This window comes from Jaculus jaculus, chromosome 12, assembly GCF_020740685.1.
Source record: "Jaculus jaculus isolate mJacJac1 chromosome 12, mJacJac1.mat.Y.cur, whole genome shotgun sequence".
Classification (NCBI taxonomy): domain Eukaryota; kingdom Metazoa; phylum Chordata; class Mammalia; order Rodentia; family Dipodidae; genus Jaculus; species Jaculus jaculus.
Genome location: NC_059113.1, coordinates 107,130,699 through 107,140,890, shown reverse-complemented (window position 1 = coordinate 107,140,890; position 10,192 = coordinate 107,130,699). Strand labels below are relative to the sequence as shown.

Sequence of the window (10,192 nt, the reverse complement as noted above, 5' to 3'; positions counted from 1 at the left end):
GCTGACCTGTAATTCACTACGTAGTCTCAGGGTGGCCTCGAACTCACGGCAATCCTCCTATCTCTGCCTCCCAAGTGCTGGGATTAAAGGCGTGCACCACTACACCTGGCTTAATACCATGACTTTTAATTGAATTCATAGCTTAAAACACTGGAGTAAATTGAAAATGGTGCCCAATGGAATAGATGACAAAGGTTTTTGGGGAATTTTACAAGAATATAAAATTAGGATCTATCTATTATCTATCATCTATCTATAATCTATCTATCTCTGTCTCCAGTAAACTATCCAGTCTTCTCCGACATTTTTTTTTTTTCAGTTTGTGAGGTAGAGTCTCACTCTAGCCCAGGCTGACCTGGAATTCACTATATAGCCTCAGGGTGGCCTCAAACTCACAGCCATCCTCCTACCTCTGCCTCCCGAGTGCTGGGTTTAAAGGCGTGCGCCACCGCGCCCCGCTTCTCTGACATTGTGATATGTTATCAGTCATTACTTTGCCATATCTAGCCTATGTGCAGTTTCTTCAGTTGGCACTGTTTTCATTATCATTGGCGATGCCCCATCTACTACTTTTCATGGTGTTTGGGACCTTGGGAATGAAATCATTCAATCCATGTGTGTGTAAATGAGTGGAACACAAAGTGTGACATTTGGCATTCACATATGAACACAGAGCAGTGGATCTGGGAACACAAAGCGTGGTACATTCCTGCACATGTGAGAACCCTGAGCTGCTCGCGGTGGAAGGGCGCTCCCAGGAAAATGGACATTGTGGAGATGAAAGATTTAGGAATAACTAGCGTTGGAAAGGGCGGCTCATGAGAGCACCAAGCAGCAGAAATGAGAACTCCCTGAGAAGCAAAAATACCATGATTTTTCTCAATCACTCGCTTAATAACCACAGAGAAGGAACTTGGGTGTGTGTGTCCACAAAGTGAATGTGCTTCTTCTTCTTCTTTTTTTTTTTTGACACTGCAGAAAAATCAAATCGATGAATCATTTTTCCAAATGGGTACACGCACGAGTTTTTTCATCTGATTAGCTACAGTTGCTGAAAACATGCAGGAGCAGATCCCGTGTTAGAGTGTGTCTGACTCCTGGAGTGCCGCGGCACAGATCAGTGTGTGTGCATTCTGAAGAAAGGCCAGGCGTTCAGTACCACCAGTGTTCTGAGTAAACGTGTACTTCATGAAAAAGCTTCATGTCATGAAATAGCAGGTTTTCTTGGGAACGTCCATCTCTTTGTGCAAGTGAACCCTGTGAGCTATAAGTGGGTGCATGTTCTGTGACTAGTGACGGCGGAAGGCTTCAGGGCGCTGGAAGTATTTGTTTACAAGTGTAAGCGGTGTGCGGAACTTGGCCTGGCAGGGCCCTCTTTCCTCTTCCTGCAAAGCGGGGGAGCCTCACCAGGACAAGGCACGTCACAGACACTGAAAGAGGTGCTAACGGCTGTGAAATGCTTCCAGCCCATCTTTCCCAGAACAGCTGCTATATTAGATGTAATAAATATTGCATAACCTTGTTCAGGAATTTGGCAGTGGAAGTTAACGCTGAGAACTTTCATTTTTTTCATTATTAAATTATTATTATTAGTTTTTTTTTTTTTTTAAATCCTGGAATCTCAACTCCACCGAGCTTGGCTAGATACTTAAACCGTGAGAACAGACAGAAAAAGGCACACTGAATAGATGACAGTCACATGATGTTTCTCTTTTAGTGACGAAAGACAATAAACCTAGCGAGCTTGCAGATGTTCTCCCTGCGCTCGGGCGGGGGGTGGGGGGTTGTTTTTCCCTCCCTCCAGATGAGCTTCTGCAGCAGTGACTCCCTCCGACAGCTCCGAGAACCCAAAGCATGTCCTTTCCAATCAACCAACGATAGGGAGAAAGGAGGAAGTTTGGCTGGGAGGATGCAAAGCGTGGGGCTGTTTGGGAGACCGTAGGAGGCGTTCGTCCTGTCTCCTCCAGGGCTCTGCTCCAGGCAGCACCTCCCTTCCAAGGCTGGGGACCACAGGGCGCCCGGGAGCCCGGGGCGAGCGCAGGCGGCGGAGGCTGAGCGCTCGCCCGCGGCAGCGCGCGGTCGCCGGGCGGGCTGCGCTCGGGGCTGGCGGCGCTGGAGCCCGGTCTGCGGTCCTCACCTCCCAGCGACTCGCGATGCAAAGCAGCGACGTCAGAGGCTGGGGCGGGGCGCCCCCGGGTTGAGTGGCAGCCCAGCTCCAGCCCCGCCGAGGTTCAGTGGCTGAGCCGAGCTGGACGTGAGCGGAGCGGGCGCTGTCCACGGCTGTCGGTGCTGAACCCGGAGGACCCGTTGCTCCGGCAACCTGGAGGCGACGCCCTCTCGCACCCTCCGGGCCCGCTGGGACCCGCATCCGCGGCAGGACCCAATTTAACTCGACAAAGGAGTGCGGAATCAGACGTCGGGGAGTGTTCTGTTTGCAACCGGGGCGCTCGTTCAGGCGTGACTTCGGAGATTTCCACAGTTTTAGCTCAATATATGTATTTTTTTCCAACCTAAGACGACCTGTTTTTTTTTTTTTTTTTTAAAGTGGGTTTTCCTCTTCTTCTTTTGTAAACTGTAACTCACATTTCCATACCGTTTAGGGATCTTTTTGGAAGAGTTTTTTGACTTAAATAAAGGTAAGAATAGAGTATTATTGTTATAAATGATACAAATGGGGAAGGAATGTGGACTGCTATGAAAAAAATTAAAAATAAGTAATGTTTATTTTTAGAATTTGAAACAGGACTTTGACGATGATTTTAAAAACATTTAATAATTGATCTCTCTTTATTATTATAATGAGAACATCTGTTAATGATTATGTACCAGATTCTAAAGCAGAAGTTAGAGCTTTTTTTTTTTTTTTGTGTGTGTGTGAAGCTAATGTCGTTTTGTTACATCTTGCTTTAACATTATAAATATTGTAGAGGAACAGTACCAGGATGGCTCTGGTTAGAAAACATTCAATGCAAGCACCCAAATATGTATAACAGATGACATAGAATTCACTAAGTTCTTTAAAATAAATATAAATGTAATTAAAAAAATTTGAATGAACTAGCACCTGGTTAATAATACCACTTCCCATACCTAGAACATAGGCTGCAAAGTGCAGAGCTCTAAACATATTTTGGAGAGGAGGTGGATGGGATGGGAATGTTTGTACCATTCTGGGTTCTTTTACATGTGCTGTTACGCAGTAGATCCAAATAAAACTTGTGAAAGTCAGCCTGGGAAAATCACACCTCCCCCCAAGGTCATGTGTATTTCCAGGTTGGGGACCTTGTGTTCTGCTTTTGACTAGTAAACACCCTCCTCTCCCTGCCTCCTCCGGTTAGAGGCGGATGTAAATTTGAATCTCCCATTTAATAATACTGTGTTAGTTTGTATTATAGTCTTGACTGCCATTGATAATTGAATGGAACAGGCAAGGGTAGGCTGAGAAAATGTCTCATTATTTCAATTTTTAACCTCTTATATGCTTAGCAGAGAGCTTTTCTGTACTTAAGAAATGTTCTTTTGAAGCTGTGTTCCTTTTGTTAGTTGGCAGTGCTCTGAGTTCACACAGGGAAGGAGAATTCCGTGTGGATAACCAGTGACCAGGACTTCTCATTGAGAGCAATTGTTAACTGTAGAAGTTATCTGTGTTCTTGGAGTTCTTATTATTATCTGTGAATGTACCTTATAGGCACGATGTTTATCTGACAACTGTAACTATCTCTTTCATTGATGTCCCTTGGTGACATTAGGTTAAGTGGAAGCAATGACTGGATACACACAGAGCAAAGCATGTTCCTTTACATTTCAGAGGGAAAGTTCAGTTTACAATTGGATAGTCTGTGTTAATCAGAATGGGGATGATACAAAGCTGCTCTGTGTTTAAATATCTTTAAGGTGACCAGTGATGTGTTTTTCACAAACCAGAGAGTACACTATTAAATTCAATTAAAAAAATCTTTAACGTTTCTACTCAAGTTACATTAGAATTATTAGGATGGGGTTTTGGTGCTGATGATTTCAAGTCAATCCTGGGTACAGTTTTCATTTTATTTACATCACCGCTCTGTGAGAGGGGTTGCCACAAGAAATCTGTATTGTTGCAAGTACTGGTGGTCAAATGAAAATCCACATAAGCTCTTCCCATGTCTTACCTTAAACAAATATTCTTTGTAGGATTTATGCCAGTCATGTGAGCTTATGTTTAAATATTCACATATATATTTTTAAGGCTGAGTAAGTAGAGGTGATAAATAGAGAATATATAAGAAATATGAAACACAACCAGGAAGTTTGTGACAAGTGACAGTTTTAAGCTTATATATTACCACTGTTGATTATGATTCATTTTAAACTTTTCTCTTAAAAACAGCTTATAGTAAATACTCAAACTTGAAGTTTCAAACAGAATCATGGTAGCTTTGACTTCATTTGTATTGAAACATTTATGTATGTCTTAATTTTATTACTTTCTTGAAAGGCAGTAACATATATAAACCTTATATTCATTAAAAATTATTTGCCTATACTATTGATTTCTGTTTGCATAAAGTTATCCATGACATATCCTTATTTAAGTGTAAACAGTCACCAGTACATGGTGTTTCTATTGATAGGATATATAATTATCACAATGATATATTTAAATACAAATCAAAACAGTCTTAGTAATAATAACTCTACCAGTCAGTCAATGACACTGAACATTTTAAAGTGTTAGCAACATTTTTTTCTCATTTTCTACACAATTAGCATTTGTAAGGTAAGATAATTGGGCTCCCATAGAAAGCCTTCATTCTGCATGTAGAGTCCAATATTTGGATGGATAGCAATATCCCCATGGTAAACTAATAAATTTGCCAACTTTGTAAACAAAAGGCAATCAGATGTGGTAGTCATTAATTGCTCTCCAAGAAAAATCCAACTTACTTTGGAGTTGGCAAAAGTTGATTCCACAGTATTGAGTATAATGTTAAAATATTATTTCATGAGTCTGTCAATGGGGCACAGTTTGCTTCAAAATGATGACCTTTGACAGTGTGTAACTTACAGAAATGATTTAATTACATGCTACATGATGAGTTCAAGTTGGGTTTCTCAGTTGCTTCTCAATTTCTTAGAATGTCCAGGCCAAAAATTAAATCAAAAATGAAACTTCAAGCTAGATTTATTTTTTCTTACAAGAATAATTTCTATATATGTTGTGTGAGATTTAACATGAAGATATCCTCTTAACAACCCATCATATTTGCCACAAATTACCATAATAATGCTAATATATCTTACAACATAAGATATCATAAAGCTCAAAAGTTTGCTGTGTACTAATGGGCCAGGAAAACCACCTCCTATACTTAGCATTCTTCCAACAGCCAGGTGGCCAATTATCTCTTACCAAACAGATTTAATCACCTTCGGTCCAGCACCTGCAGTGTCCTCTGTGTATGGTTTCCTTGAGGTGTGCTGTAAGGTCCCTTGTGGGAACACTGTAGCTTCCCAATTAAACTAGCAAGTATCCAGTTAAGCAGCTGGTCCCTTTGTGCTTTACATTGCCTTGGTATTAGAAAGTTGCCATTACAATGGGTGAAATAGTGTTTTGATAAATTTAGAGTTCTGATAAATCTTAAATGTAAGTTCACTGCAAGAGAAGGAATATTATCAGTGCTTGAAACAATGTGAGCCACCGCCTGTGCATGTCTGTCTGTTTTTCAGAGTTTTACTCTACAGTAAACGTGCAAGGGAAATGATGGAGACCCCGAAACATGCAAGTTCAAGACAGGATACGTAATACAAAAGCAATTGACATAATAAATCCTAATACAACACATGCATCTTAGTGACAGATATCCTCTAGTTTCTGTTATTTTTTATTCTGGCTGGTATGCTTAAGCAACAAAAATTGCCCTCCAGAAGGTCTCATGCTGGATGGAAAAGGAAGGAACACTTGGAAATGAAATTTATGGGAAATGAAACAGAGTGGGTGTGTATATAATCACGAGTTTACAGAATATAGAAAGCCTGAGAAAATATATTTTCTGATAAAAAGTTGAAAGTTATTGAATATAAAAGAAATATTCAGTTGGACATAGTAGCACATACCTTTAATCCCAGCACTCAGGAGGCAGAGGTAGGAGGATCACCATAAGTTCAAGGCCACCCTGAGACTACATAGTGAATTCCAGGTCAGCCTGGGATAGAGCAAGACCCTACCTCAAACAAACAAACAACAACAAAAACCCAGAAAAAACAACAAAATAAAACAAAACAAAAAACTAAAACAGAAATGTTCATAAAAGGGATAGATTTGTTTTCTTCACATCATTTGATAAAAAGCCATGCACTTCCAAGAGGAACACAGTCCCAGGCACCCTTGTATGTGAAATACTTAGATTCCTGCATGTTACTGCTTCCTTGCAGAGACATGGTGGAGTTTGGGCAGAAGGGTAGCTTACCTCTGAAGTTTCTGTCTTTGAAAAAAAGTAATTAATATTAGTTTGATGTAGCTTTTGGTTTCCAATTATGTAAATCTCTAAAGCAAAGTGATTGCTGAGTGAACTCATTTGCATGCCAATACAGCCATTATTACTGTAAGTCTTTATTGGTTCAGAGCAGTGCTGGCAATTTTGAGCCACAATGGGAAAGACTTAGGAGTGCTTTGCTGATGAGTTTTATTTGAATTTATTTATTATAATTGACAGTTAAGAAAACAACCTTCAGTGATATATGTTCCTTGCATCAAGGTACTGACTAAATCACATAGTAGCAATTAAGACACACACAAACTGTGTTCCTCCACCATGAAGAAATGGATATAACTAACCTCCCCAAGACTGGATTATTTCTACCAAACACAAAGTGTAAAGACTTTTTTTTTTTTTTTAAAATTCCTAAACCTCTAAAACTAAAGATCCTTGTATACCTGCAATGACAAGTGCCCATATTCTCTCTCTCTCTTTTTTTTACCCTGAAATCTGCAGGAAATGCTACTAGTCAGACAGCATTGAGCCAGGGCCACCTCATTGGAGAACAGGGGGTGGCACTTCCTATTTTAAGGAAAAGAGTCAGAGCGGCTACCAGCAACCTCACTTGCTTTAATGGAGGCTCATAGCCTCTCTTCATAGCCACTATCCTTGTTATGGCCAAATGCTCAACTGTGCAAACCTATAGTTTTGCTTCTGTTTTTCTCTCTTTGGTATTGTGAATGCTTCTTATTAAGTCCCCCCCTTAAGTTTTCTTAATTATAATAAAATTATTTTACTTAGCACACTGTTGGGTATACATACTTTTGGATGCATGGTCCCAACATTCTAAGAACTTTTTTCCTATATTTCATATTAGAAAGATGCTACACTGTTTGATCTCATAGACAGTTCAAAACATTAGACACAGTCAGTGTTTTCCTTTGTATCTCAAACAATAAGAAACAACAGAATTGAGCAATTAGTTTCCTAAGAGCTCGTCATTTTCCCTAATGGGATGCCAAAGTCAAGTACAGATGCGTAGTGAACATCAGCCCACTTCAGGCAACATGCACTTGTGGCTGCTACTTACGTGAAAACCCTCAGATCAGATAGCTGCCAAAAGTTTGAATGCTCTGTGATAACAAATGAAATACTCAAAAATAAAATTACTAGCCTTGAAATGTGATACCCAAGTGGTGGTTGTGGATGGGCACTTGACTGCATAGCAAATAGATAGCAGTCTATTCTATTGTTTCTAGATCTATCTGAAGCAAAGGGGCCACTGTGTCGTTGTTTATGATCAGTGCTTAGGTTGACTGAGATGATGAAGAGACCATTGATGGTAATTACAGAATAGCTCCCAGGGAGCCACTTGCGTCACTCTCCCAAGCGGATCTCCATTACATAAGCTTTTGGTTATATTACTAAGTGCATCCCAAAGGACATAGGAAAGGTTGGTTTTGTGGAGAAAGTTTGACTTTACGTGGAATGATGACAGGGATTTTTATTTACATTTTACCAATTGGCAGTACACAATGTTCCATTTTTATATGGAACCTAGTAGAATATATTAAGAGTCTTGTATTTTTTTACCCCATTGTGTCTATTATCCATTTGAGTCAGTGTTCTACCTTCTCTGTGGAGCCTTCTAGGAAGCTCTTTCAGCTACAGGTAAAATTGCTATCATTAAAATATTTTTATTATTTGTGAAGAGAGACAGAGAGAGAGAGAATGAATGTACCAGACCCTTTTGCCACTGCAAATGAACTCCAGATACATGTGTCACTTTGTGCATCTAGCTTTTTGTGGGTATTGGGGAATCGAAGCCAGGCCAACAGGCTTTAGATGCAAGACCTTTAAGTGCCGGGCCATCTCTCCTGTGCAATTACCATCTATCATCTTTTCACAGACACTTTCCAAATCTCCAGCTCTTGTGCCACACTTGAATTCCATTAATGTGTTTGCATAGATCGACTGGACACTTCTCATTTCATGGCAGCAGCACAAATTCTGTGAATTCTCTAGTGTACCCCCATTCCTAATCTGATTGTCTGTCCGTTAATTATTCGTTATGTGTCCATACACCTTGGTGTAAAAACTAAGATACTCTAAGCTTCTACCGTTTCTATAGACTAGATGCAGCAGCAAGTCTGTAAGTTTTGACACCCTTCCCTTACAATGTGGCTTTATCTTGTTTTCTAGTGTGCATTCCTGGAATCCCGCCTTCCAGGTCAGAATAGCTTTCCAGCTGCTCGGCAGGATCATTTTCATTGCTGTGGTACTTACAGCTCTTCATTCTCAGCCCAGGATTTATGAACTGAAGGATTTAGCGGAGAGTCTGAAATTGTGTTTGTATTTTAAATACATTATATTACATTAAACATGCTATATTTCTAATTCTCTTCATGGGAAGAATCCAAGAATTTCTGTCCATGTAGGAAAAACTGCAGGTTAAAATTAGTGCACATTTGGGCTGGAGAGATGGCTTAGCTGTTAAGTGCTTGCCTGTGAAGCCTAAGGAACCCCAGTTCGAGGCTCAATTCTCCAGGACCCATGTTAGCCAGATGCACAAGGGGGTGCACGTGTTTGGAGTTCATTGGCAGTGGCCAGAGGCCCTGGCAGCGACCATTCTCTGTCTCTCTATCTGCCTTTTTCTCTCTCTCTGTCCGTCGCTTTCAAATAAATAAAAATAAACAAAAAAATTTAAAAAATTAGTGCACATTTATATGACTTAATCCTCAATGTGTTTATTTATTTATTTATTTATTTATTTATTTATTTATTTATTTATTTGGGTTTTCAAGGTAGGGTCTCAGTCTAGCCCAGGCTGACCTGGAATTCACTGTGGGGACTCAGGGTGGCCTTGAACTCAATGGCAATTCTCCTACCTCTGCCTCCCGAGTGCTGGGATTAAAGGCGTGTGCCACCACTCCAGGCTTATTTTTATTTTTTTATTGACAACTTCCATAATTGTAGACAATAACCCCTGTCAATTCCCTCCTCCTCCCAGTTTCCTCTTTGAAACTTCACTCTCCATCATACCCCTTCCCCTTCTCAATCAATCTCTCTCTCTCTCCCTGTTTTTTTTTTTTTTCTTTTCTTTTTTTCCGAGGTAGGGTCTCATTCTAGTCCAGGCTGACCTGGAATTCACTCAGCATTCTCAGGGTGGCCTAGAACTCAAGGCAATCCTCCTACCTCTGCCTCCAGATTGCTCAGTCTTTCTTTTATTTTAATGCCATCATCTTTTCCTCCTATTATGATGATCTTGGGTAGGTAGTGTCAGGCGCTGTGAGGTCATAAATATCCAGGCTATTTTGTGTCTGGAGGGAGCACGTTATAAGGAGTCATACCCTTCCTTTGGCTCTTACATTCTTTCCACCACCTCTTCCACAATGGACCCTGAGCCTTGGAAGGTGCGATAGAGATATTGCAGTGCTGAGCACTCTGCTGTCACTTCTTCTCAGCACCATGGTGCCTTCTGAGTCATACCAAGGTCACTGATATCTGAAAAGAGAAGCTTCTCTAACCAAAAGTGAGAGTAGCATTAATATGTGGGTATGAACATTAAAAAAGGTGCTTACTGGGAAGTTTGGTGAGCATAGTATATACTTTTAGACAGATACCAGCAGACCCCCCCCCCCCCAGGGCTCATGGCTACCTATGTTTTAGATATATTTGTTTTCAATGTATTATATTTCACTTATGTAAGATTAAAATACACTTACTCAGTGTTT

At 40.4% G+C, this 10,192-nt stretch overlaps 1 protein-coding gene across 3 annotated transcripts in view; it reads left to right on the top strand.

Annotated features, from left to right (window-relative positions):
• Positions 1-2,241: 2,241 nt before the first annotated feature.
• Fstl5 (follistatin like 5) overlaps positions 2,242-10,192 on the top strand; it is a 462,806-nt gene continuing 454,855 nt past the window's right edge. For all 3 annotated transcript variants that reach the window (XM_045131273.1, XM_045131272.1, XM_045131271.1), the window contains exon 1: positions 2,242-2,636. The gene's annotated coding sequence lies outside the window, so the exon portion shown is untranslated. The remainder of the gene's footprint in view (positions 2,637-10,192) is intronic.